The sequence below is a fragment of the Sinohyriopsis cumingii genome, unplaced genomic scaffold (genome assembly GCF_028554795.1).
Source record: "Sinohyriopsis cumingii isolate HCF-2022 unplaced genomic scaffold, ASM2855479v2 utg000365l, whole genome shotgun sequence".
Classification (NCBI taxonomy): Eukaryota; Metazoa; Mollusca; class Bivalvia; order Unionida; family Unionidae; genus Sinohyriopsis; species Sinohyriopsis cumingii.
The window spans coordinates 225285-251210 of NW_028315893.1; the positions used below are offsets into that span (position 1 = coordinate 225285).

Here is a 25926-nt window from a genome sequence, read left to right on the forward strand (position 1 = left end):
AACTGATACAACTAGTGCAAATTGATCATGATGTTCTGTTTCTTGATCATGTTACACCCTAGGGTTATCTTCTCAGGTGTACGTGGAAAAGAGGGGCGCGCCAAGATTTGTCAGTGCTTAGGGCACCAGTGAGCCTTAATCCGCCCCTGATTATACAAGGCATACAAATACCAAACCTAAAAAAGAATTAAAAAATGCTCTAACATGCATATGATTGCAACATCTTTATAAGAGAGGGGAAATGCTATAAGCGTCGGGTTCCAAAATAAACCACAACAAGCACGAAATCTTAAAAATAGTTAACTGGAGGGGCAACCACCCTGGATTATCGCCCCCCCCCCCACACACACACACTTACTGAGAGACACTGTAAAGGCTCTAGGGGTTTACTTTGGTAATAAAAAAAAGAAGCTGTAGAAAATTATGAACATGTTATCAATAAAATAAGAGAAAATGTGAAAATCTGGCCATGGCGCCATTACCTATCATGGAGCGGGCCCAAGTGGCCAAGACTTATTTATACTCAAATATTAACTACATAATTAAATCCATAGATATGGATAATACAATTTTAAACAAAACAGACAACGAAATAATAGATTATATATGGAATCATAAAATGCATCATGTAAAAAAAGAGACATTATATAGGGCCAAAAGTAGAGGGGGCTTGGGGTTGCCGAGCCCTCTACTACTATAATTAACTAACATAATCAATAGATTAAAAAAAAATGCACTCAGACCCGGCTACAGCGTGAGAAGCACCGTACATCTACTGGTTCGGCTTCACCTTGAGAAACCGACCAGAGATATACAAAAATAACAAATTAATATAAAAAAATCGAAGTGCCACGCAAACATATGAGAACTAATTTTAAAATATAGAGACAAAACAGATTTATGCAAAATTTAATAAGTAAAAGTCACGCTTGGATTAGGGAGGAGGTAACCAAAAATATAAAATGTAGAGTAGAGCAGGACAACTGAGGGGGTAAATTGGACAAAAAATTGGAAAAATTGGGGAAAATAAGATCTGTCAAAACACAAAGTATAATTTTTAAATACCTGCACAACACCTGGCTAACAGGCGAAGAAACAATCAAACATCGTATGCTGAGGATAATGCCGAAATGCCCTTTATGTAAAACAGCGAACTTCACCAAACTACATACGATTGTCCAATGTGATAAATCTAAACATAATAGGATAAAGTTAATAATGAAAATTTGCAAAAAATATAAGTATAACAAAAATAACATTTTATTCATAGATTTAGACTACGAAAACAAAATCGTTCTAAAATGTATAGACTATATAGTAACTACGATGATATCCTGTGGACAGGTGATAAAGATTTTTAAATAAGATACGTGGTAAAAATAAGAATATTAACCACAACAAGAACTCAGTACGTCTTACGACGAATAGATACTTACCGTCAGGTTGATATAACGCAATTGATGTTGGAATTGGGGGAGAGAGGGGGAGGGAGGAATAGGTATTACAGACCGAAGGGTCGCGTAGCGCAATTGCGAGCTGATGCCATACCCATACCCCCTCCTCGCACCCCACAACAGCCATATTTCAAAGAAAATTTCAAATTCTATTTCAAATATTTCAAAGAAACCCATATAACTTTTTTTTTTTAAAAGAGAAAAGGGAAGAAAGGAAGAAAGAAAAAAATAAAAGAATTTTGTAATTTAATTTTTTTTCTTCTTTCTCTGAAAGAAAATTCTAAAGACATATATAGGAAGGGATACAGGGAAAATATAAGGGGGAAGTAAATGGCGATGACATCATGGGGCTAAGTCACAGGGCTCAGTGAAGTGCATAGGCCCATCATGAGTCTTTGAAAACATCCAATGTAGAACATAAACAGACAAAATAAAGACACAAATACATACTGTATAACACTTAGTTTAAAACCCTACTAACTTCTCCCGCACTGCATGGTTGACCATTATAGAATAATGTGGTCTCATAAAAACGTTTGGATCTTTCAATAAAGCATAATCAGATAAACTAAATAAAGGAGGCCTAACGCAACCCAGGAAAAACACATAGAGAATAAAGAAGCGTGAACCTTGGATCGAGCGTAACCTACCTATCAACATCTTTAAAGACTATTATGAGGAACGACACATATTATCACTCGAATAATAAAATAGGAAATTATTTTTTTTAAACAAAATCTAAATAGTACACCATTCCATCGTCAAAATTAGAAAACCATAAAACAAATTAAAAGATACAATATAACATCATAAAGGAAGAAATACAACTGGGAAAGATATTTGATCTATACTTGCTGTCTCAAACATAAAGAAAATATAGCATACACACAATATAACACCATTACATATAGCAAACACTGAGACCTAGGCGACATATAGCAAAGGTTACAAAACATTTCAAGGGAATGAACTTCGAGCAAGGTGAGGGAAACCAGACTCGGACGAACAACCCTTTAGATAACACTATGGAAACATAAATACCCCATCAAAAATTCTAAAAACTAAATTTTTTATATAAAATTTTGTTTTAATAAAACGTAGAACACATCTGAGGGGGAAATACACAAATATAAAATACTTTTTATTTTTTTGGGGAAATGGGGGCATCTGTCCGTTGCCCCCCCCCACTCCCAAAAAAGTGTGTGTGTGTGTGTGTGTGTGTGTTATTATACCCATTACATTACTTGCAAAATATATATGGTGCTGACATTTTCGGCAAGAGGGAGACCTACCGATATTCTGCATATAATTATTTTAATGTTTTTCAGAGCGAGAGTATTGGGGCCTGATCTGTTCAATATATTTCTCAACTGATACAGCAGGTATAATCAGAGGCGTAGCTGGGGGGGGGGGAAGGGGAGTACATATGTCCCCGGGCGCCAAGGTACAGGGGCGCCAAAATGAGGCTTACAACGTTACATTATAATAAGTAAACAAGGGTAATATTCAAAAATGTGATTAAACGGGGAGGGGGCTGGGGCGCCAATTTTATAGTTCGTCCCCGGGCGCAAAATATCATAGCTACGCCTCTGGGTATAATAGAGACCCCCCCCCCCCCCCGAGTTTGCCACAGAGCGCTCGTGTAATATACGGTTTAATACAAAATACATGATTGTGGGCAGGAATATACAAAATTTGGTCGATATACATGATCGTTGGTATCTATTCAAACGAGGGCCATGAAATACATTAGCAAATTCCTACAGTATTTTAAGGCAGGCGATTACGAATTATTTAAACCACGTTTTTCATCTGTCACAGATTTTATAATCATTTTGAAGTGGCTGCTTTATCTCGAGGAAAACGAGCGGTAAGTGTTATACAAAACAAAATCTTAATAGCAATTTGATCACTTTTGCGTCATTTGACAGTAAGAATAGTAATAAATAGAGGATAATTTCTTTTCCTACGTTAGGCCTAATACCTGATATGTTTTTTAGTGTAGTACACACATAAAAAACAACCCCAAAACAACACTAACAACATTTTAAAAAACCCACAAAAACGAGTGCCGTGCCGAAGCCACGGGCTAAAATGCTTTATTATCATTTTTTTTTATTTATAGCATCAATCACAAATTGAAATATATACAGTATTAGCGTTGGAAAAGAAAGTTTTCTTTTTGTTATATTTTTTTTTCTCACCCTAGCGAAACACTTTCTGCAAATGACCTTAATAAAGAAAAATAATAAATTAACCTAAACCACTTTGAATGTCGACCGTATCTTTTATTTACACGGCATCATGCGCGGAAGAAAATACCAACTGAACCGGGATTTCAGACAGCAGATGAATTGAAGTTGATTCATTGAACATCATTAGCAATTGTACAATCAAACAGATGCAACAATGAAAAGTGGAACTATGAAAAATCGAGAATGTTAGATTTGCGAAGGATTTATTCCGAATCATTGTCTGCTAATAGAGAATTCATGTCAGTTGCTGTGTCGGCGATGCCCACACAGCGCGCCGTCCAAATGTGAAGTTGCGTTTTGCTGACAGACATAACACTGTGCCATAATTTATCTGATGGCATGTAAAGAAGCTGCTTAAATTATAGTATTTAAAAGTTTCTTCATTTTGTAAGAGCTCAAGAAATTAATTCTGGTTTGAAAGACAAGATGACGGTAAAACTCAGAAGACGTAGCTGTACAGTACCGTTGGTGTTGGAGACGTCATAATAAAGGTAACTGCGTTAACTTCGCTTTTTGTTTGGTAATTTGTTGGATATTATCTTTTGCTGATCTTCTTTGAGCTTGGAGTAAATTTTACATTCTGAACATTTTTATTTGCACTTGTCTGCTTAATATGTATTGCTGGGATATCATATAGAATATGAAGTCAGTATAATGGTACTATATTACATATTTGAATGATAAAAGACTGGTAAATGATATAATGATAAACTACAAAATAAATAATTTGCCCAATATCCCAAATATGTTAATTAAAACAAACATTGAATGTAAATTCAGATATAATGAGCAGTTGTAAGAAGTAAGAAATAACATTTTATCCATTGAACCTGTTATGTGTTATCATCATCAGTTTTAAAATAAACACATGGAGACAAGTTTGCTTAAATTCTAAAATTAACACACACACACACACACACACACACACACACATGGTATTTTAATCTAATACAGAAATGGTGACATTGATATATGCAGACCAATAGTTTTTTTCTTCTACAGATATAAATTAAAAAGCCTAATTCTGAGAGTTTCACCTACAACATTCATGATGGGAAAGGGCCACTAATTAAGAGCTGACATATGTGGAAGAAAAATACCATCCATGTTGAAAAGGGCTAGAGGTAATGTGAGAAAACATAATTTATCAATCTTATTTAACATTATTGTTGATATTTTATCTCAACTGGTCAAAAGGCTAAGTGGGTTTATGTAATGGTCCAGAGTGTGTTATTTATTTCACATCCCCTTCTGTCTTTCAACAGTAAGAAATTAGCTACTTTGGAGTCCATAGTTCTGATCAATTTGTTTATATAAAACTTAGTTTTGGGCTTAAATCAACATCTTGGATAAATCTAATAATGAGCAAAATCCAAGTATATACATGTGATCATGTATAAGATTAGTTGAGTTTTTAAACCAGCCTAAAAGCCATACTTCCACAATATAGGCTAAAATCATTAAGTTGTCCTTGAAGTTTGATGAGTGTTAACCATTAATAATAATAAGGTGATCTTTCATCTGAGTATGTTACCACCGCATGCAATATTTATACATGTAGTGCAGTTTTTACTAAACGTAGAATACATGCTTATATAAATGAGATCTAGATTGAAGAAGTGAAGATGCATACAAATACATGAGGTTATAACCACTACTGCTGATTCAAGTTTGATCATGCTTGGCCATTGGGCTTATAGAGTCAAGTTTCACAATGATGCTTATTATGAGTGTGATAAAGGTATGGTAGTGAAGTGACCTTGCATCTGATTGGCAGAGTTTCTTATGATTTGCACAACAGTGTTTATGATCCAATTTAGATCTGACTTGTTTAATTATTTGCTTGTATGTCTGAGGCTATAAGCAAAATCTATGCATATAATGTGGTGGTTCTACATCTCACTAGCCATTCTTGCTACTGCTCTTAAAACTATTTCTCATTAATTTCATCAGACTTGGTGAATAGATTTATCTCATCAAGATATAGCAAAAGAGCAATTTTGTAAAAAAAATATTCATTGATATTAAACTCAAATTCTGCATCTGATTGGTTGACCTTGCAAATACTATAAGGGCTCTATTTCTGACAAAAAGATTATTTTGATCTAATGTAGCAGAAATGCTTATATGATCAAAACATTGAACATATTTGATGACAAATAAGAAATAGTTTTTCATGCAAATTTGATAAACATTGATAAATCGGTTCATATCATTAAAAGCTTGGAAGAGTTTGATTACATGCGAGACCATCACATATTAATCATTCTTTATTTAGAGAATTATTTTTGTCAGGATTTAGTAAAATATGTAAAATCAATATGGACTGGTTTTGTTATGTACAGCAACACTAGTTGTTTACTGAGTACTGAGGGAATTGGAGTAAGGCAAGGGTACATTGCAGTAGGTAACCTGGTTGACTTGATAACAGGATTTTAACACAAACATTTTTATCAGGAGTCTAGCATACTAACCATTGATTCACTGCAGATCCTGCCCCCATTAGTTACCTTTTAATACATAAAGCATTTGGGTTTTTTATGTCACAAATCCCATAGGGATTAAAATTAACATCATGGGTCTCACTGGATAGTTTCGTATTTTGACATCCCTCTAATTTTTAAGGTAGAAGGCATGAACCTAATTATCACAAGCCTAGCATTTATAAATTTACACATAAGCTAAATCTATAATGTGGTTCAGATTTACTTTGAGTTAGGCATGGAAATAGGTTGGCTTGTTGGTGACTGCCTGTCACAGTTAGATGAGCATTGGAGATCATATGCGTAACTTAGTCTGCAAATGAGCTGCCGACTTTTATTTGTGTCTGCTACAGAGGTAAATATAAAAAAATCTTGATGGTAGAGGGGTGATGAAAAGTATGCTAATTTGTTATAGTACTAGTGAACTTTATTCATGCATAAGGCACATACTGATTCTTTTAGTTGCCTTGTCACAGAAAAATATTGAAAATAGCTATTTCTAGTAAAAAATGAATGTAAAATGTACCTGCATCCTTTGACCCTACCAGAACCAAACTAAAAGCTCAAATTTGTGCAGCTGCTTTTGCTCATCACAAACATAATTGGGAGTATAACTGCTAACCCTACCCTCTAGCACACATTTCATTCATTCATTGGATTAAAGTCACGTGCACCTTTCGGTATGTGCGACTGTTTAGTTTGTACACGTTTGTGTACTTTTTGAATTTAGCGATTAACTTATACAATGCCCCCAAGCAAGCAAGCCGAAGCCCAGGTGCCCCAAAAGGTCCCGCCCAGGCTCTCGTCGCTGCAACCTTCTCCATCGTTGTACTCCGTTGGTGGTCTGTTTCTGCATCCTGCATCTCCTTCCTCTCTCATTTCAGGCAGTAACCGAAGCACACCAGCAGCAGTATTATGAAATTTTCGTTGCAATCAATGCCCAGTTCCCTATATTTATTGGGCTATTCCTGTACTATCTTGCCAAACATGTGATTGTCACATACGCTTCAGATATTCCTGAGTTGTGAATTTTCCTATCTTTTGTAAGGTCTATTAAATTTTGTGTACTTTGCGTACTTGAATTTTCCGAAAATTTTTTCACATCTAGTAGGCTTTTAGTAGCCCTTTATTTTGTTTTGGAGATCTCAATTTGGTTAAGTATTTCGTACGTGTGGCTTTAAACCAATCAGTGTGTTTCAGGGCCAGTAAGTTGTTGGTCAAAAGAGGGCTTTCGTGGGTCAGAATGAAAGCCCTATGTGGTAAAATTTGTTTGTAAAAAAAAAAAAAAAAAAGAAAAGAAAAGAAAAAAAAGGTGGGTAGGGAGTGTGTATGCTATATTTGTGTGATGGCTATAGACATTTTTGTTCGTTTTTCTGCTTTTCCCACATATCCCGACAACACACATTCACACTCACTTTCTCATTCACACTTATAAGTAGATGTGGGGGGGGGGTGGCCTTATTTCTTTTGTTTAATTTCGGGAAGGCAATTCTTTTCATACTGGGGGGTGGGGGTGGTTTGATTATTTGAGGCATACTCTTTTCATTGTTTCTGCCTTCATTCCCCAAGGTCTGCAAGTGTCCTGTTCTTTCTTCTTTTACTGCCTTAGGACGTTTAACTTCATTCTGTGCCTTTTCCTGCTCTTCTTTATTTCAGCTCTTTCTGCCTTATCCCGTGTCCGTTTCTGTTTTGGTCTTCTCGTCCTTTTGATACTGCCATGTTCGCCGTGAGATGTTTTCTTCGAGGGAGGTGGTTTGATTGCCTTTGTTTCCCTTCGCTTTGACCACTTGGCTATTTACCTGTTATTTTTGTTTAGCTTAGCTATTTGTGATTTATTTTAATGTATATTTTTTTTATTTTTATTTTTTTATATTTTTTTTATTTTTTTTTGATCCTACTAGCATGCCGTTATAATTCCGAAACAGTGATTTTGTAATATTTTGTCCTTATCTGGTTTTTATTGTTCGGGTTATGATCGGCTGTGCCAGTCTGTGAACCCACGATACCGAGCCGGCCGTCACAATTCCCAAACAGTGATTTGTAATATTTTGACTGGTCTTTGATTTACTTTTTAATATTTTTTTTTTTTTTTTTTTTTCCTTTTTTTCTTTTTTTTTTTTTTTTTGAACCTACGGGGCCTAGCATGCCATTATAATTCCAAAACAGTGATTTTGTAATATTCGTCCTTATCTGGTTTTTATTGTTCGGGTTATGAGCGGCGGTGTCAGTCTGTGAACCCACTAGCCCGAGCCGGCCGTCACAATTCCCAAACAGTGATTTGTAATATTTTGATTGGTTTTTTTCTTTTTTGGTTCGATCTTTTAGGTTTATTGGTTTTAATTTCTTTACATGGTCTCTCTTTATACCCAACCCTTCATTCGGTTTAGATTTGTCCCCTTTTGCCTATTTTGTTAATGAATGTCATGATGTTATTATAGGTCATTCCTATGTTATTGTTTTTTGCCACAAGTAACTCCGGGTATGTCCACCGTTCTCCTATTTGTTCCTGTTTAGATTTTAGTTCGGCCCTTTCCTGGTTGTATTTGGGGCATATATTTATTAAGTGTGCGATTGTTTCTGGAGTTGGGCAGTAGGGGCAGTTTTCGGTTGGTCCCCTTTTTATGTGTTTCCCTGCGCATCCTGCCAATAGTGTTTTACCTGTTCTTATTCTATTTATTATTGTTATATCGTATGGATTTTTGAAGGTCGGACTTTCGACTTTTCTACTTACTTTTTTCATCATCGTGTGTATTAGACTGTTTGCATCCGATTTTTCCCATAGCTCTTGCCACATGTCATTGATCTTGTCCCATGTTATTGATTTCAGTGACGCTGTATGCTATATTTTGGGCTTTTGGTTCGTTTGTGGCGTTTTTTGCTTCTGCATCTGCTTTGTCATTGCCTGGGATTATGGATGTGAGAGGGTATCCATACGAATTCAACGTGTTTGTTGTTTTTTTCAATCTCTTTAAGTAGCGATCTTGCATGATTAATCATATTAGGTCTGCTCTTGGATTGGTCTGTTGCTAACGATTGTAGTACACTGTAAGAGTCGCTTAGAATGACTGCCTTAGTTGTGGGGTATGTTTTGACGTATGTTAATGCCATTAGTATTGCCATGAATTCTACCGTGTATATAGCGCATTGGTCTGGGAGTCTTTTTCCAACGGCGACATCTAATTTTGGGATCACTATCCCTGCTGCAGTTTTATTTGGATTTTTGGTTTTTGATCCATCTGCGAAGATTTGCGTGTATGTCTCGTATTTGTTGTCAATGTACGTTAGTATTGATGCTCTTAGTCCTATCGGGTCATTTTGTTTTTGTCCTAGTTTACGTAAGCTAAGATCTATTTGTGGTGTGGGACAGGTCCACGGGGGGTCTGGGTAGTACCTTATTTTTTCTGGGTTGATATTTGCGATTTGAAATTTCCTTTTTAATTCTATAATTATTTTCCCACTAGGTATTTTTTTATTTTTTCCTTTTGTATCGAATGGTTTGTCGCATGCTAAGAGGGCTTGTAGCGTGAGGTGGTTGGGTTGGTGTATTGATATTCGAGTCGAGTATCGCAGCATCAATTCCTTCCGCCTTAGGTCTAGCGGGGGTTCTCCTACTATTATTAAGATATCTTGTGTGGGGGTACCATTTAGGACGCCGGTGCATACCCTTAGCGCTTTTGATTGGACTGTGTCTAGTTTCTTTAGTAACGTGGCGTTCGCCGCTCCATATACCTGGCAACCGTAGTCCAATTTTGCTCTTATAAGTGCTCTATATAGGGTAACGAGTGTTTTTTGATCAACCCCCCAATTCACCCCTCTGAGGTTTCTGTGGAGGTTGATGTCTCGTTTGCACTTCGTTACGAGTTCTTGGATATGAGCTGCCCACGTGAGTTCGTGGTCGAATACCATACCTAGGAGTGTCGCTTGTTTTTCGAATTTGATGGGTACCCCCTTTAGGGTTAAGTTTGGAGTGGGTGGGGGGTGGCCACCTCCCGGATTGAAAACTATGCCTACTGTTTTTAGAGGTGACAATTTAAATCCCCATTTATCTGTCCAATTTCCTATATCGTTTAGTCCTTTTTGTAAGTGCTTGGTCGTTTCTCTGCTGGCCGGGTTGCCAGTTTTCCATACGGCGCTGTCATCGGCGAATTGGGATAAGTCAAGGTGGTTGGGTTTTACCGCTGTTTCCAGGTCGTTTATCATTATATTAAATAAAGTTGGGCTGATTACGCTTCATTGTGGCGTGCCATTTTCCAGTTTGTATCGTTCGGAGTAGTCTTGTCCTAGTCTGACTTGTATCTTTCTATCAGTTAGGAAGTTAGCAATAAATTTGTATATATTGCCAGTTATTCCGTATGGTTTAAGTTTACTTATCAGTCCCTTAGTCCACATTAGATCATATGCTTTTTCCATGTCTAAGAAGATGGCTGTAACATATCTGGATTTTTAAAATTTTTCTCTAGATGCTAATTTGACAGCGGTTTCTAGTCTCATGAGTTGGTCTATTGTGCTTCGGTAGTTGCGAAACCCGCTCTGTGTATTAGCTAGTAGTCCTTTGCTTTCTAAATGGTATTTCAGCCTGTTGTTTACCATAGTTTCCATTATTTTACATATATTGTCTGTTAGTGATATGGGCCTGTATGATTTTATATCGCTTGAGGGTTTTCCAGGCTTAAGAATCGGGACCACTACTGCCTTTTTCCATCTTATAGGTATGGTACCGGTTTCCCATATTTTATTAATGAGGTTAAGTGCAATTGTGACAAGTTTTTTGGGTAGGTTCTTGTACATTTCATACCCCAAAGTATCCTCCCCGGGGGATGTGGTCTTTTTGCCGGCGAGGGCCTTTCTCCATTCGGCTTCTGTAAACGGAAGGTTTAGTGGGCCGTCATTATTTCCTGCTTCCTTTATGTTGTCAGAGTTGCTTTCCTCAAATTGCCTTTTATGATTTTTAAACTTATCCTCTAAGTTGGTATTGCTACACATGTTGGCGAAATAGTTTGCGAATAATTCTGCCTTATGTTTGTTGTTTTGTCCAGGTATGTTGGGGGTTATTGATTTAGTTTTGCCTCTCATTTTTTTAATTCTTTGCCACACCTCCTTCGATTTTGTGTTAATATCTAGTTTTGAGCAGAATTCTGTCCATGAGTTTTGTTTAGCTATCATAATAGTTTGTTTGGCAGTATTTTCCTTTTCCTTGTAGTAGTTAAAGTCCCTATTATTTTTAGTTCTTTTGAATTTGTTTAGAGCTCTTTTTTTCTCTTCAATTGCTATTTTACATTCATTATTCCACCAGGGCACCGTGGGTTTGGGTGCTACTCCTTTAGTTTTAGGAATTGTTTCTTGGGCCATTGTGTTAATGGTTTCTATTAATTTGTCATTAAAGGTGTCAATGTCCCGGTGATATATGGTTTCTGGGTCGATTGAGTCACCTATCTGTTTGAACCTAATCCAGTTGGCCTGTTCGTATTTCCATCTTGGTGTGAAGGACGCTTTATTTTGAGGTATTCTAATTTGTATTTCTATATTTATAAGGTAATGGTCACTTCCCATAGGGTCGCTTTCATCAACTTGCCAATCAGAAATGCCTGTTAATCTTGGTGTGCATAGAGATAGGTCTATTGCTGATGTGTGGCCTGTTCTGTCATCTATCCGGGTGTGCATTCCGTTGTTTAGAAAAACTAAGTTGCATTTTTGTGCCCATTTTTCTACAATTTTTCCTTTAATGTCCGTCTTTTGACTCCCCCATAGTTCATTGTGCGCATTGAAGTCCCCGCATATTACCACCCATTCTCCACAGTCTTTAATCATTTTGATTGTTTCGTCTGCACTTAAATTGCGCTGCTCATTTGTTTCATAGAGGTTAACGATTAGTACCTGCTTAGTTTGAGCGGTTATTTTGACTATCTGTATTTCGAAGTCATTGGGCGGTCTACTATCTGTTAATTTATGCATTTCTGATGTAATTCCATCTCTAACAAAGGTTGCTAACCCCCCTCCTCTTGCTGTGGGGGATCGATGCTTTAGGTATTTGGTGTTGTAGCCTATGATGTTTGGGATACGTGAGGTATCATTTAGGTGGGTTTCCTGTATGCATATAACATCTGGTTTTCTTTCCTGTTCAAGTATTTTGTTATTTAGTTGGTCAGCGTGGGCCCTAAGGCCGCGTGCATTCCATTGCCATATTTTGATTTCTGCTCTGGAATCCATCTCTAGTGCAAAAAGTCTTAATAGTTTGTTTAATTTACTGTTGTTTTCGTTTTATGCGTGTTTCCTACCAGTGAGGGTGCTACCTATTTATTTTGTTTTTGGTATCCTGATTTTTGTTTTGGCCTGCTTATAGTTTACCCCATGGGAGATCATATATTCGACTATTAGGGCTTCTCTAAGAGCCTTGGGGCATTCTGCGTGGTTTGGTTTGTGGTTACCACTACAGTTAGCGCAGTGCTGATTGGTGGCGCTACATGTTTTCCGGTCTGGGTGGTGAAGACCACATTGATTGCACCGGAATAGGTTTCCGCAATTCTTAGAGTAATGCCCCCAATTTTTGCAGTTGCCACAGAACCGTGGTTTGTTTTTGAAAGCAAAAATTTTTTTAGCCTCGAGTTTTTCGGCTATTTTGATAGTTTCTGGGGTGGCGCCCTTAAAAAAGAGTACCACTGCAGTGCTATCCTTTCCCCTTCTTGTTTTTAGGCAGATTGCTTTCTCTACTTCCTGTCCTTTACTCCTTATGTAGTCTACTATTTCATTGGTTTTATTTTGAGTTGATACGTATATGACTCCTTTGTTGTGTGTTTTTGGGGGGTTTGGGTCTATGTGTTGTTTTGTTCTGTTGTGTCTAGTGACCTGAACATTTATTTGGCCTATTCTTTCAATTTCCATATATTTGGCAATCTGTTGTTCAGTGGTGCATTTGATTATCAGCAAGTCGTCTCTAGTGCTTTTAAGCGTGAATTCTCCTTGGTGATGTTTGTTCAATTGCCATGCTATGGTTTTAAAGGCTAACTTCGTTATTTTGGAATTTACTCCCTTGACGAAGAGAGTCAGTTCAGCGGGGTGTTTCTTGTTTTGGATATTTTGCAGACTGGTCTTTTTTCCCCTGGTGTTTGTCTCTTTAGCTGACTTTGTTTCGTTGTCCATAACCGGCTTGCTGGGTCTTGTATTCTGACAGTTAGTGTGTTCCTTATTCTTTCTAACTGGTATTTGGGATTTGGTTTTCCTATTATTCTTACCTTTTGTTGAGTCGTGTGTGACTGCTTTATTTGTGGTAGGGTGAGGGCGTTCTGTTTCATCTAGTAGGTTCTCAGTTTGAGTCCCCTGGCTGCTAGTGTTTTTAACCAGCGTGGTCTGGGTTGTTTTTGTGCTTGTTGAGTATTGTTCCTCAGTTTGGGTACTCATGTCGGATGTAGTTTTGCGGTTACTCGGTAGATTGTCCACATTCTCGTTTACGCTTGGTGACAGGTAGAGTCTACTCATCGAGTCAGTTGGGGTCGAGTTGAAAATTGGCGTTAAGAACTGTATCTGTCGTTTTTCTCTTAGGGGGGATGAGACTGCTTCGGAGTAAGTTTGCCTTAGTTTATCTGCCTTTAGGTTGACCAGGCAGCTGAGATAACTATTTGATGATGTGACATTAATTTTGTTGTTATCCATCTTGAGTTTCTTTATTTGATGTAAGGTATATATGACGGGATATTTCTTTAGTTTTAATCCTGGGTTTGTTTTGATTTCTTGCAATTTATTTGAGTTTAATTCTAGCTTAAAGCTATTTGTCTTAACTATACTTTATTCTACTTAGTACTATGAAAAAGCAACAGCTGTAAGGGGATATGCAAATAGCTTTTATTCTGATTTGTGTAATTAATTATTATATTACTATTATCCAATTTAAACTTATTGAAAATTATTTTCTAGCCAAATGGTCAAAGTAAAAGGTTTTACTTACCCCGATCCAATTTTCTTTTTAAGATCTTTAGAGTTTTTAAATACAGCCTTCTAATTATACAAGTTTCATTACATTGGTCAATAATTAGTCACATGTGATGACACTTGTAACTAATCAAACCACAGCAACTGAGAGCAGACTAAGCACTGATATTTATATGGTACAGTGGCAATATACAGTCTGTCTGCCGCAACACATGAAACAAACTGGACAAATCTGAAAGCCTTGAATTTGACTTTATTTATCTGTATGGTAGAACAGAACCTGAGTTGAAAAGCTTTTAAAGAAAGACCTTGATATCAAACCTAATAATAACTGCAGGAGTTATATTATGGATAATTAACCATTCTCTCAGTTTCAAACTGGGCATTCCATCCCATGGGGTTCTAAATGTAAACCAAGTGTAACTGATATCCTAATGAACTGTAAAGACCATAGCAGCACAACAGCAGGGGACCAGGTATGTCCAGATCCAGAAATCACAGACCAGTTTCAAACTGATGATGAACCACATAAAAATTACACATCTGCTAGAACTTATGTTATGAAGATAACTTAAATTGCATTATTATTAATCCTCCTCCTCACATTCATCATAATTGAGATGCATCATATATGTTTTATTGTAAAATAGTTTATGCAACATAATTCAGTGAAGACCTTTGCTGCCAATTTACCAGTGAACCATTTGTTTCAATGAACATATTTTATGTTGTAACAAGGAGCATCATTTAAACATTATGATACACTTATCATGCCTGTATATGAAATCTTAATACTAACACTTATACTTGCAATACTACTACTAATAAAAACACCTGCATTGATAATTTGATTATGTTCAATTGGACTTGTATCTAAATGATCACCAGCTGTATGAAAAGACATATTTTAATATATAGATATTGGATGGAATACTAGTTATCACAATTGAATAGTCATATGATAAATGATATATTATTTTAAACAATTTATATTTGCAGTGAAACATACTTTTACATTATTTTCACTTAGATTTCATTTATAGAGCAGTATACTCTGCATTCATTAAATTACTGAAATGGTTATAATACAACAACAAATACTGCAACTTCCAGAATCACAAAAATCAAAAGATATAAACAAAAACTTCCCTACATGTATCAACAGTTGTCACTTAATAGACAGAACTCTGAAGATTTAGAATAGGATGTTAACAAATTAGGTATTCAAGTTAAAAAGAAAAAAATACCAAGTAAGCTTACTACCAAAAAATCAAACAATAACAGTGAATTTTAGTACATTCCCAGGAAACAGAATATATGATTTTTCTTAACTTGATCTGATACATCTTAAATCTATAGAAAATGATTCATATTGTATGACTAAAATATTATGTAAACAAAAATTCCATCACTTTTTTCAGATGCAACATGCATACCCCAACCCATCCTTCTTGATCATAAAGTATACCAGCATTCCACTATAAGATGGGGAGCTGTAGTGGCTCAGTGGTTAGCTTTCTGGACCTGTGAAATAAGGTAGGTTCAAATTCTACCATCAGACCAACCTGGGTTAGCTACCATGGTGTGTCCTTGGGCAAGGCACTATACTTAAAGTGCCTTGGCACTAAATAACTTACTTGTGTTGGTTTACCATAAAAGGCCAAACCAAACACAAAAAAACAACAACTTTAAAATATGAGTTTTGTCAATACTAAGTAATTGAAAATCATACTGAAGAAATGTTTTTGTTAATACAGATTAATGGATCTAAAAAATCTCTTTCTTCTGCAGGAGTTTAAAATGTTAAATTAAAAAGGTCATGGTACACATTGCTTTGTTCGTACACATCAGGCTCCGTAACCCATATCCAACTAAAAATTTTAGTAGAGTCTGAATAAAACATATTTTAATCTGGATGATAATATTCTTTCTCCATTCATATATTACACCACCAAGATTGATCCAAATAAGATTACATTTTACTATAACACTGAGGATGAGTATGCCTCTTAACAACTTACAAATGTGGAGAGAATGGAGTTAAACTGAACTTTGATTTCTTTTCAACCATAGCACAAGATGATCATTTATTATGAAAAAACCTGAATAAAGTTGGAGTTCATAACCATGACAGTCTTGATACAATATAAATTCAATATATTATTGTTGTCTTGAGGTATAGTTCTGTATATTACAATCTCACACAAGATCAGGGTATATTTTAGTACCATACAGTTAATTCGGGATTGTATTAATACCTATTCTGGTGAATGAACATTAAATAAGATTTACTATTTTGGAACCAGTTGCAATAAAGTTTACTAAACAAGAGAAAATATGACTTTACTATAATATCTAAAATGTAAAATCTGCAAACAGAATACTTGCTTGACTTTACACTTCAACTATATCATAATATTTATTTGAAATGAATTTATACAAATGGCATTAAATTGGGTTTCAGGCTGGTAATGACAATGGTAGTAGTGAATAGGGACGGTCTAGGGACTAGGGAACTTCCATGTTAAAAAGGGTATATCCACTCTGGGGACTATGTAATTTAACATGGGAGAAAAAAAAAAATATCCATTCTAGGGACAAGGGGAATTTAACATGGGAGAAAGAAAAAAAACTATTCACTCTAGGGACAAGGGAAATTGAACATGGGGAATAAATCGTGGGACTGTCTTGGGACTAGGGGAAATGGAACAGGGTCGGGACCCTATTTTAATAAGGTCCCGACCTGATGGGTCTATGAAAATGGAACAGGCGAAAATTGAAACAGGGAGGGGTCTCTATTTTTTTATTATTTTTTTAAACAAAAAAATAAAAAAAGGGGTAGGCAATTGAAAGTCAAGATCTTTTCGAGAGATAGGAATGGCCCTGAAAAGGGCCTTTGGTTTTATGTTAATATACATAAAGGGCATCTGTGACATCTTCTTCTTGACCTTAGGCTGTGCCTGACTGCAGGACCATAGATTAAGACTCTTTTGAGGCATCCTTGATGCCCCACATAAGATTCTTCGCATCCACAGGCTGGTGTCTGTCCTGTGGATAACTGTCCAGTTGGATCGGACATACATTGATATGTCCGTCCGGAACATCATCGAAGACACAAGCGTTGAAGATTGTACATCGGTCCACATGTTGGGGTGCTGAGTAACAGGTGAAGGAATGCAGTGAACTGTACTTATTTATAGGGGGAGGAAGGATTGAAACGGATTGAGTTTGTTGACCAATCCAAACACGCGTTACAAAATTCAGTCAGCCCACGTCCAATCCGAAGAGAGCAGTCTGTGACGTCACATAGTCTATATAGATTCGCTAGCGCCTGTGCGCAGTCAATCTAAGCGACAGTTTTTCAACATGACGGAAACTCAGAAAACGATCAGTTTGGGTGCACTGATGGTGGAGACTACCCAAGGGAACCCAGACTTACTTTCAGAAGAGGTGAATTGGGATTTTGTGGATTTTTTTACCTTGCAAGAATTTGTTCCTGAACCTTCGTCACCTTCTCCTTCATTACCGCACATGGAAAATTTTAGACAGAGACAGAAAGAAGAATTGGAGAAATTTATACAACAGCAAAAGGAAGCGGAACAAGCTTTTCTCCTACAGCAACAGCAGCAAGAAGAAGAGGTAAGAAAAAAACAAGAAGAAGAAGACGCAGCAGCAAAGAAACAAGGGTGTCAAAATCAAACGGTCACGGTACTGTTAGACATTTTAGTTAAGAAGTCTGAAACAGATGTATCAGACTTCTTTATTACGGCCGAAGAGAATACGACCTTCCCAAGCTAAACACTCCAACCCTGTGACTACGCCTACTGCACCATCCTTAGTGATTTCAACGAAATCATCATCAACAGTACGCAGTCCAGAAGTAGGCCTTGGCCATGGCAAAGGCTTAAGACAGTTAAAGTTGATTGTTTAAACTCACCCCTTACACCAAAAAAGGCCCTTTTCAGGGCCATCCACGTCTCTCGAAAAGAGATAGGCTTTCAATTGCCAATAACTAAAAAAAAACATTTTACCCAATAGTACCTGTCTGTGTATGAGTGTGCGTGAGTGTAGGTTCTTATTTTAAAATCAAAACCCAAAGACACTTACCTTTTATAATTAATTTATTCTTTTATAAATATTTACAATTCACAATTCACAACAGAGCACTTTAAAAAGTTCATAGACTTATTCTGTCTCATTGTTCACTCTCTGTTTTTTTAATATCTTCACCGTCATAGTCTTTTCCTCCTCTTCCTCCTCACTTTCTTCCCTTCTTTTCTTCTCCTATTTCTTTTTCTTCACCTGTCTGTTTTCTTCCTCTTCTTCTTCCTCTTCCTCTGAAGAATCCCTCTCTTCTTCTGACTCCTCTTGTTTCTTTTTTGGGCAGTCTGGTGACCAATGTCCTTTTTCTTGACAGTAATAACAGGTATCTTGACTTTTGTCTCTTCTAACCCCTTTTTTTTCTTTTTTGACGGTCTGGACACTCTGAAGACCAATGCCCTTTCTTCTGACAGATATAGCAAGTATCTTGACTTTTATCTTGAAAGGAAGGAGAGTAGTCCCTCGGCTGGTCTGAAGAGAATTTTCTAATGACCCCTCGCAAAGCTCTGATGAAACGTTCGATCTTGGTAGTCTCTTCCATTGTTGTGCTCAGTTTGAGAGTGAAATGAATAGTGAAAGGACAAGACACATACCCTTTATATACGCTGGTCTGCTATGACTATAAATTAATCCATGGTGTTTAAACTTTAGTCATTTGACTTTTTGCTATCGAGATGAAATGATCCAATTCATTTGAGAAGAAAGAAGAAGAAAGTAAGAGGCAGAAACGTGATCTATCGCCTCGTACTAGGGCTGAAGTCTTGGTACAAATTCATGCCAGTGATTTTGAAGAGGACATGAGTGAACCAGAATCCAAACCCTCTAAACAAAGTTTACCACCCTTAGTCAACCCTGAAAAGTACTATGACATTCGAGAGACGGAAAAGCGTCCCTCTAGAAAATTTAGAACTACGGCTTACAAATACACAGTGAAGTTTAAAGATTTCAAGTCTGAAGTACTGTTAGAGAAAGCAAAAGGGTTCATCACCGACATGTGGGATTCTTTGCTCACCACACTCAAGCGACAATGTCAACCCAAAGAAGATGATCGCTTGAGACTTTCCATACAATATGACGGCTTGAAATCCCCTGTTTGGATCGAGTTTAGCAGCCCTGCAGAATTGACCACTTCCAAAGTCATGGACAAGATTCAACACGTGCAACAATCTAATGACCAGTTTGACATCACCGATGGAAAAGCCACACTGGACATGACCCACGTCTCTCCTCCTCAAGGGACCGGACAATGCAGAAAGACCTTATTGGTCAACAACCTTCGCATTACCAAAACAAGTCTTGTCCAAATTAACAATTTTCAAGACCACATGTGTTTAGCCCGAGCCATCGTGGTGGGATGAACCTATGCCGACAAGAACGACACGGTAGAATGGAAAAGAGCCTGGGAGAACATTCGAAAATCGAACCAAGCCAAACAACGAAATGAAGCAGAACTTCTGTTACAACAAGCATGCCTGTCCAAAGACACATCCTGTGGCATTCCTGAGATGCAAAAATTGCAAGATGCCCTAGCTCCACGATACACCTTGAAAGTGCACCCTCAAGAAGTGCGCGGGTCTCTGTTGTTTCGAGGGAAAGACTTTAAGGATGGAAAATACATTCACCTCTATCATCACGATGACCATTTCGATACCATTACCACTATCACTGGATTCCTGGGATACAAATATTACTGTGAGAAATGTGACTTATGATGGTTATAATAATCGAGAGCAACACAAACATTGTGGATCGAAATGCTCAGGATGTTTGGCCTCTCAACCCTGTCTGAGCGAAGGGCAAGAACCAGTGCATTGTCCTGCTTGTCTGCGCACATTTGTCAGCCCTGCCTGTTACCAACAACATCTGAAGATGCAAGGTTCACAGAAGAAATGTGCTTGTCAACTCCTGAGATTGTGCCCAATGTGTGGACAAGGTCTATGTATCAACAGTACCAAGGCACACGTATGTTCAGGAAAGAAAAAATGTCACATTTTCACTGCATTGTGGACTTGGAACACCAATGCTACATACAAAAATACCAATCCCAACCAGAGAAAGAGGATGGTCACAAGAAGAAGAAAGGCAATTTCATCTTTTTCGATTTCGAATGCATGCAAGAGACCAGTATTCACATTCCTAATTTCTGCGTGGCTCATCGAGCGTGCGAGAAGTGATTCAAGAACCTATCTTGAGTTATTGCCCTCACTGCAGTAAGATTCCTGGAGGGCGTGAAAAAATCTTTCAAGGACCGAACACACTAGCCGATTTCACACAATGGGTCTTAGACCCCATCGACAAGACGTGGAGCCAAGAGGACATCGAACATTATTATGGAGATTGTCATTGTCATGCCACGGTGATGGCTCACAATTTCTCCGGATACGATGGACAGTTTCTTTTGAGATGTTATACGGAACGTGGCATCGAGCGTCCTAAAATCACTTTGAACAGAGCCAAAATCATTTTCATGCAAGTGGGACAAGTGCAGTTTAAAGATTCGATGAGCTACTTAGCCATGCCTTTGAGTCGAATGCCTAAAATGTTTGGAATGACAGAAATGGCTAAAGGGTACTTTCCACACTTTTTCAATACAGAAGCCAATCAACACGCCGTTCTACCCCATTTGCCTCAGGCTCACTATTACGACCCTGACAACATGCGTACCGAACGAGAAACTTTCTATGCTTGGTACCAGGCTCACGCCTCCGACCCTTTCGACTTTCAGGAAGAAATGCTAAAGTATCATCGTTCCGACATGGACATTTTACGGCGATGCTGTGGAAAATTTTGAGAACTGTTCATGGAACATGGAGGGGTTGATCATTTAAAAGAGGCTTGCACCATTGCCAAAGCGTGTTCCTTAGTCTACCGACAACGATTCATGCTTGAAAACACTGTGGCTGTCATCAGTCCTCAAACGACCAACTATGTCAAACGTCAATACTCGATCAAAGCCCCATGCTGGTTGCATTACTTGTGCGACAAGGAAGACAAATGGATTCAGCATGCCCGCAACGGACAGGACGAAAGATCATCGGAATGCATTCGGTCAATGGCTGGGACTTAGAAAACCCCAAGATCATGTACGAGTTTAACGGTTGCTTATTTCACGGATGTCCCGTCTGTTACCCTGACCGCGGCACTAAAAATCAGTTCTTACAACGAACCATGGAAGACTTGTACCAGGCCATTTATCAGCCACGCCTAAAGTTAGAACAGGAAGGATACCAAGTGGTGGAAATGTGGGAACACAAATACAATCACCGTTTGAACACCGATCCCGAGTTTAAACGCCTCATGGAAAGTTACCAGTTCATGGACCCCCTGAACCCAAGTAATAGTTTGTACGGAGGAAGGACCAATGCCACCTGTTTGCTGTACCAAGCTGACGAAGAGAAAGGAGAAGAAATCAAATACTTGGACGTGTGTTCACTGTATCCCTACGTGTGCAAATATTGTTGCTTTCCTGCAGGGCACCCACAATTGTTCACCGAACACATCGACCTAAAAAACATTCGACAATACGAAGGCTTGATCAAGTGCAAAGTTTTGCCTCCCACGAACCTATACCATCCCGTCTTACCTCGCCATTGCCAAGGCAAACTTATGTTTCCTTTGTGCCGTACTTGTGCTGAAACGTGCAACCAAGATCAACCTTGTCATCACACCCAGGAAGAATGGGCCTTGACGGGGACATGGGTCAGCGTAGAATTGTTCAAAGCTCTGAACATGGGATACCAACTGTTAGAAGTGTACGAAATTTGCCACTTTCCCAAGACACAATAATTCCACAAGGGTGACCCCACGCAGAAAGGCATTTTCGCAGACTACGTGGATGCCTTTTTGAAACTGAGCAAGAAGCCAGTGGCTATCTGTCCTGGTGTCACACTCCCGAAGACCAAAAGACATTCAGAGAGAAATTCTGGGCACAAGAAGGCATTACTTTAGATCACATTGAGAAAAACGAAGGCAGGCGATCGTTTGCCAAAGTGATGTTAAATTGCTTGTGGGGTAAAATGGCACAATGACCGTGTTTACCCAAGACGGAGTATTTGACCGAACCTTCCCGCTACTTTCAGATGATTCACGACAAAGCCAAATTCATGAAACACGTGGACGTCGTTCGTGAGGATTTGATCTTGGTGAATTACGAAGAAGATCTGAACTTTGTAGAAGATGACCCCTTTGGAAATGTCATCATTGCAGCTTACATGACAGCTCATGCTCGCTTAAAATTGTACGAAGCTTTAGAACTGTTAGGGGAACGTGTCTTGTACTTTGACATGGACAGTTGCATTTATATCGATCACCCGAGTCAACAGCACCCTGACATCGAAGGAGACCGTTTAGGAGCCTGGACAGACAAGCACCCCGATGACAAGATTCTAAGTTTCGTTAGTGGTGGTCCCAAAAATTACGGCTACGAATACTGGGCCAAACAAGGAGAAGTGCACACGAAGTGTAAAGTGAAAGGACTTACTCTGAATTATCGTACCAGTCGAGTGGTCAACTTTGGCATATTGAAAGAAGCCTTGCAGTCTAGAGAAAGTGACCACCTATCAACCCAACAAGATTGTACGTTTACCCACACACCACATCGTCAGTTGACCCTTGGAAAAAGTCTATCAAATCGTGTAGCAGAAGCGAGTGCGGCTTCCCACCCACTTTACTTTGCCGTATGGACATGTCGGTATAAAACATTGGTTGTAAGAGGATAGCCACCCACCAGAAGGATGACTTCGCCGCAGCAAGAATCGAGTGAGAAATCCAGTGAGAACTCCAAGTTCAAACCCTACCATTTTCCAGTCTTCTTACCTGACTATTGTGATTGTGCCCGTCGATTGGACACGTTTCAAAAATGGCCTACGGATAGGGAAGGATTACCTTCTTCGTATGTTTTAGCTAGAACAGGATTTGTCTACTTCGGACCTGAGTCAGGATTGGGATACGAAGTACAGTGTTTCGCTTGCGGACTGAAGTTACGAATGGATCTATGTATCTACAAAGATTCAGCTATTCTGGAACATACTCGATGGTCTCCGCACTGCCCTTACCTTTCAATGGCCTTTCCACCCATTAAACTACGGTACAATTATGACGGTACCTTAGAGACGGTACCTTCCAAAACTAGACGTAAACACATTGCATCCTATTTCATTGTTGTTTCTTTTCCACATAATAGCTTATTTTTTATAAAATGTTAAACTTTACTAATCTTTTTTCAAGATCACTTTAGTTTGCAAAAATATATCTTGTCATTTATTGGCATTCCACATTGAATTTTGTAAACTAGCTATAAACCTGACCTAATTACTCAACTTAACTGCTGACAGAAACAGTCTACAGTAAATGTATTTCATTTCTATAGCTCGATGGATAAACATTACATCTTTTAAAGCTGTGCACAGAATAGGCCGACATATCACGAGTCAGGAAAACATGGGGGTGGTATCCCCTGTGTCCAAAATTAATATCATTTTGAATAGAATATTCTAGTGACAATTGCCTCTTTTCAAATGGTAAGCATTGCTTTTTTTTATTTTTATCAATCTGTCAAATTCGGTATGCATTTTGCTTTAATATTTGAGATGGAAACCTTAGGTGCATAGAAATGTCAGACAGCATTGTACATCATGGATGGTGTCCAACATACTTTTATGATCATAAAACAAAATCCCATTTTTTAGTTATGGCCACTGATTTAAAAAATATTCATCCAACCTAAATATAATAATAATAATAATGAGGACTTTGTATAGCGCCTAATCTTTAGAAGCTCTAAGCGCTTTGCAACATTAGACAACATAAAAACATACACAATGATATGATTACAAAAACAAACACCATGAAATTAGAAAACATAAAAAACATGCTGAGAATATTTAAGGTAGTTAACATTATTAAGTCATTAAGTTTGTTTTTGTAGTCAGAATAAGTAGTTTTGAGAGCACTCTTGAATGGGATCACTGCGTCTTTGTGTCTACGTTCAGTGGGCAATTCATTCCATGTTGCTGGGCCCTGGTATGCAAAAGAATGCTGTCCATGTGACTTTGTTTTCATAGTGAGAATAATGAGTATATGATTGTCGGAAGAGGAGTGTAAGTATCTTGCTTGTGTGTACACATAGGTGAGGTCGGATAGGTATGTTGGACTAGAGTCTGTCAGTGAAACGTAGCACAGAGAACTAATGTTGTGTTTGATTCTGGATCGAATGGATAGCCAGTGTTGGGTACAGAGCAGCGGGGAGGTGTGCTCTGATTGTGGTACTCTAAGTATGATCCAAGCAGCTATGTTTTGAACTTTTTGAAGTCTCTGCAGTAGATATTAAGATGAACCAGACAGAATTGAGTTACCATAGTCCAGTCTTGAAAGCAGTAATGAACACACAAGTGTTTTAGTGGCATCAACTGAAAGATATCTGAGAATGGAGCTGATGCGTCTCAGCTCAAGATACGCAGCCTTGCATATGTTCATGACATGTTGGTGCAATGTGAGAGTACTGTCCAGAGTAACACCTAGGTTTTGTACTGATTGTGTGAATTTAATGTTGGTGTTGCTGATATTTATTGTGTGAGGTAAAGGATGTGAATGAGAAAGTCTTTGATAAGTAAGTATGGCTTGATTTAAATTGTGTTTTTCATGTGACTTGCCAGAGATTTTTAAATGAATTGATAAAGTAACTTGAGACACATTTCAAAGTACATGTTTTAAAAATATTCCATTGATTATTGCTGGCATTTAGAAAAATGCAATGCATCCTTTGTTGTGAAACTTATTTTAAAACATTGTATTACTCATGCAGAAGCCTGCTTGAAAACTAATGGCAAAGCAAAGGCAAATGGAATGGAAGAGACCATATCAGAGACCCTCAAATATGCACCCAACCAACGCAGAATGATAAAAAACAAGGTAATCCAAATGACTCTTATTTCATCAATATTGGATTCAGTTTCGTCTTTTAAAGCATAGTATTTGCAAAGCGGATGCATTTCTAAACTGATAACAAAATCAGCTTATCCTATTGCCCAGGACTATCAGAGCTAGAGTCCAGCTAACTACAATATGCATATATCTTGTCTGATCGGACAAGTGCCTCCATTTGGAATTTTTATTCACATGAAATATTTGGATGAAATAAATTCATCTTTGTGCAAATTGATTGCACCATCCACTTGCCAGAAATGACAAGTAAGTGCAAAGTTATCTTGTATCATGGCTTAACGATAGTAAGGGAAGCACAAGTGCAGTGAAGAAAATTTCATACATTTTTATAATGCTGATTAACATGACTTCTGCATATGTAACTAGTGCTGAGATGATATGACTTTATTTAAGCATTACAATTTTGTTTTAATTTGCAGGTGCCTGAGCAGAAGAAGTAATAGATAAACTTTACAGTGGAGTTGGAGACTGATTCTGATTCATAATCTTAATTAAATCTAGAAAATAAACATTAAAGTCATATTAAAATATCTGTTGTATTGTTTCCTTCTTTCATTTTTCTCTTAAAAACAAATGTCTGAACCTTTAGTCTGTAAATTCAGTGGATTCCTTATCAGCCCATCTACTTTTACTTTACACCATGCTACTTTAAAAAAAAAATGAATTATCCCCATTGGGGTAGGTCCCCCCAACCCCCCACCCTACTTTGTCAACTTACCTGCCACATTTAAATCTAATGGAAGGCCCTGCTGTAAAGCCTGTTAGTAA

The 25926-nt window shown here is 37.8% G+C and overlaps 1 long non-coding RNA gene across 1 annotated transcript; it reads left to right on the top strand.

The window, feature by feature from the left end:
- Nucleotides 1-3821: 3821 nt before the first annotated feature.
- Nucleotides 3822-25688, top strand: LOC149774230 (uncharacterized). Its single transcript, XR_016416943.1, has 5 exons — nucleotides 3822-4200; nucleotides 4712-4833; nucleotides 15537-15651; nucleotides 25019-25125; nucleotides 25578-25688. It is a non-coding gene; the product is annotated as an uncharacterized LOC149774230 (long non-coding RNA).
- The last annotated feature ends 238 nt before the right edge of the window (nucleotides 25689-25926 follow it).